The following is a 3,400-nucleotide window of genomic DNA, read 5'->3' on the forward strand; positions in this document are numbered from 1 at the left end:
TATTTGGTGGTGCTAGAGTGAAAATATTGACGGTTTGAAGTGGGCTGTCCGGATTTACATTATGGAGAATGTTAGATTAAAATGAGCTGATTTAAGTTTTTATTAATTGAACTTAGTGGTATACCTATTTCGATTATTAATTATGTGGTATACATTTATTGTTTTAGGTTGTGATACCGTTAGAGGATAGATCCAAGGCATATCTTGTATACAGAAGTCAGGTAAGCGGGGTTTATATACTAGTTTTGCATAAAACAAATGAAACGCGGTTGTCTTTGAAATAAGGATATTTATTTTTGAAAAGAAATCTGAAAACGACCTCAGATGTTTATTCTGCATATGCATAAATTCTATATAAGAGAAAGAATTTTCTGTCATGAATGGTGCAGACATTAGCCAATTTTGTACATTTTGTTTCTAAACTATGCAAAAGAGTATGAAATTCTAAAAGTTTTTATTATGAATAAATGAAAATATTTTGATTTTGTTTATTTCGAATATGTGAAATGATCTGAAGCTATTCAGTACTTTATTTTGATATGATGTGTCATCTAAAAACCTTGGCATGAAGTTCTGATTCTGTATATGAATGTGATATGATTCTGATGATGTTCCGTTCTGTTTCTGTTGAATTCTTTGGTTATGATTATGGGTTCTTCCGTAATTACACGTTGGATCAATGTAAGAATTTATATTTGCAACTGTGCAATTGCAAAGCATTCCAATTCACCTTCTCTCGGGAACATGCATGTTTCTTCAAAATGCCACCCCAAGACACTATTGCGGAATGGACATCATTCCTCGGATATCCAAGGTGACCTCTAGCTATTTGAGACTACCTGAAAGCAATCTCTTCTCCTATGAAAATTCTGTATAAGATTTCACACAAGTGTGCTCAAGTAAACGTACAGTGCAACTGGACAGAACGTATAAAAGAAGTCGGGAAAATCAGACAGTGAAATTCATGCTCTGGTTTGCACGTGCATTGGGAGGACTTGAAATCATCTGTATGCTTTCGATGGGGCGTCTCATGAGATGTAACAACCGGGCTTTAAGCCCAGCCCACGAGTGGATAAAGAAGGACCGAACGACGCCGTTTGGTGAAGGGATTTATTTTTCCCTTTTACGGAAATACTGTTTCTCTCCTTCGCGTTGCCTCCCCCAGTTCTCTGCAAATCCGGATCTCACTCACCCATGCGCACCAACCCACGACTTCAGCAGTTGTGTTTCATCTCCTTTTACACTCAAGGTTCGGCTTTTACTCAATTTTTTTCAGATTACTCAATCGGGTTCTCAGTATTTTCTTTTTCTTCTTCTTCATCTCTTCACCGTGTACTCAACTCAAGGTTTTGAAACTTCAAATTGTTCTTCCATTGCAGATTTTTTTTCGGCTTCTTGAACAGAGTGGTAACTCCTCTCTTTTGTTTATTGCATTTTATTTCTTCTCCTTCATTCTTTTTCCGGTCCTACTCTTACGGGCTTCACTAACATTTTCGGTTTTACTCTACTTTGACGCACACACGCATGCTGCCTGTTTAGCCGTGCATCATTTAGTCAATTTTTTTCCCCCTTTACGTAGGCCATTAATTTATTCCAGTAGAAAATTTTGTGACTTTTATTTCGGATTGATGTTTTTAATTGTTAGAGCAGTGGAGTGTGTTAGAATTAAGGTTGTGGATGGGCATAATCTTGGGTGTTTTGTGAGTCGGTGTTTGAAATATTATTTCAGACTCTTCGGTGTGAACAATGGATGTTTTGGAACTGGTTGTATTGAAGTTTCGTGCAAATTTTGAATTGTTGAATGATTAGAGTAATGATGCGTGCACTGAAATTGTCTTATTCAAAGGTTGGAGGTAGTTTGGGTTGGATTATGTTTTAATTAATGAAGTTACTGCTGTTAGTTTTGGAAATAATTATAATTGGTTTGGTGTTATAGAAGGTGGTTGTTTTGGGTTTTAAATGTGAATGGGTGAAGAGAGTTGATGGGAACCAAGGTGGGCCTAGTCTTAAAGATCATTTGCAAATTCCAGATGGGCCAATTACAAGATCAAGGGCCAAGAAGATCAAGGAATCAATGCACGGATTGATGCAATCCACTTGGGATGAAGCTAGCAAGAGCCCAACACTCAAGATGAGCTTGAAGAAGGAGAACCAGCTTTGATCCACTTTATTCAAGCTGTGGAAGACATGACTTAGAGATACGGCCTATTGTTATTGGAGGCTTCTAATTTGGTTAAATGATTTATTTTATTAGTTTAAAATAAGTGGGCTTGAAGATGCTTAGCTCACATGTCTTATTTCTTATGAACTATGTTTTTGGGAAGGCCTTGTATTTTGGCCAAGGGCTTATTTGGAAAGTTACATTTTAGGAACTAGGGTTTCATCAATTCATTGTAGGGGTTACTGTAGCCGCGGGTACTGTAGCCGGTACTGTTCATCAAGGGTAATTTTGGGTAAAAGGGGCTTTATTTTGGCTAGGGTTTTGATTAGGTTTGGGTTTAAAAACTCTTTGTAGCCTCATTTGAGAGATTAGACAATATTGAATTTTATTTGTGAGTTGAGTTTTCTCCTCTTGTTCTTGATTGAACTCTTGAACTTATCAAAGGTAAATCACAACCTTTGTGGCGTTCCTCCTTTGTAATCTGGGTTCTTGAGACGGGTTCTTCAACGGGTCTAGATTTTAATATAATCTAGGTTCTTGAAACGGGTTCTCATCAAGTCTAGATTCTCCATCCTTGACTTGATTTTTGGCTTTCTTGGGGAGTTTTCAAATTGATTGTGGGTTCAAGGGATTTCATTCCCGCGGGTTCATATCAAGAGTTGTTCGGGTTTAATTGTTAGGATAGTTATTGAGTTGTGAAAGGATTGTTTTGATTTATTACTTAATAAATAACAGCCTACTGGATTGGTTATTAAATGTTGGATATATGTTCTTTTGTTTAGGTGGTGTTACTATTAGAGTTCCGGCTCAAGTTGTTGATAATACGAAGAAGTCAGGTAAGCGGGATTCATATACTAGTTTTGCATAAAACAAATAAAATGAGGTTGATTTTGAGAATAAATGTGTTTATTTTTTTTGAAAAGAGATGATCTGAAAACAACCTCAGATGTTTATTCTACATATGCATAAATTATACATAAGAGAATGTGTTTTTCTGTCATGACTGGTGTAGACATGAGCTAGTTTTGTGCACTTTATTTCTGAACTATGTAAAAGAGCGAATAAGGAATTCTAAAAGTTCTGTTATGAACAAATGAGAATGTTTTGTTTATGTTTATCTCGAACATGTGAAATGATCTGAAGCTTTTCAGTGTTTTGTTTTGATGTGATGTGTCATCTGAAAACATTGGCATGAAGTTCTGATTCGGTATATGATTGTAATCGGATTTTCTATGAAAT

At 36.1% G+C, this 3,400-nt stretch overlaps 1 long non-coding RNA gene across 1 annotated transcript; it reads left to right on the top strand.

Annotated features, from left to right (window-relative positions):
- Window positions 1–1,127: 1,127 nt before the first annotated feature.
- On the top strand, window positions 1,128–2,997 carry LOC121243668. Its single transcript, XR_005936218.1, has 3 exons — window positions 1,128–1,249; window positions 1,380–1,407; window positions 2,944–2,997. It is a non-coding gene; the product is annotated as an uncharacterized LOC121243668 (long non-coding RNA).
- Window positions 2,998–3,400: the final 403 nt, after the last annotated feature.

Source organism: Juglans microcarpa x Juglans regia, chromosome 8D (assembly GCF_004785595.1).
Source record: "Juglans microcarpa x Juglans regia isolate MS1-56 chromosome 8D, Jm3101_v1.0, whole genome shotgun sequence".
In the NCBI taxonomy this organism is placed as follows: domain Eukaryota; kingdom Viridiplantae; phylum Streptophyta; class Magnoliopsida; order Fagales; family Juglandaceae; genus Juglans; species Juglans microcarpa x Juglans regia.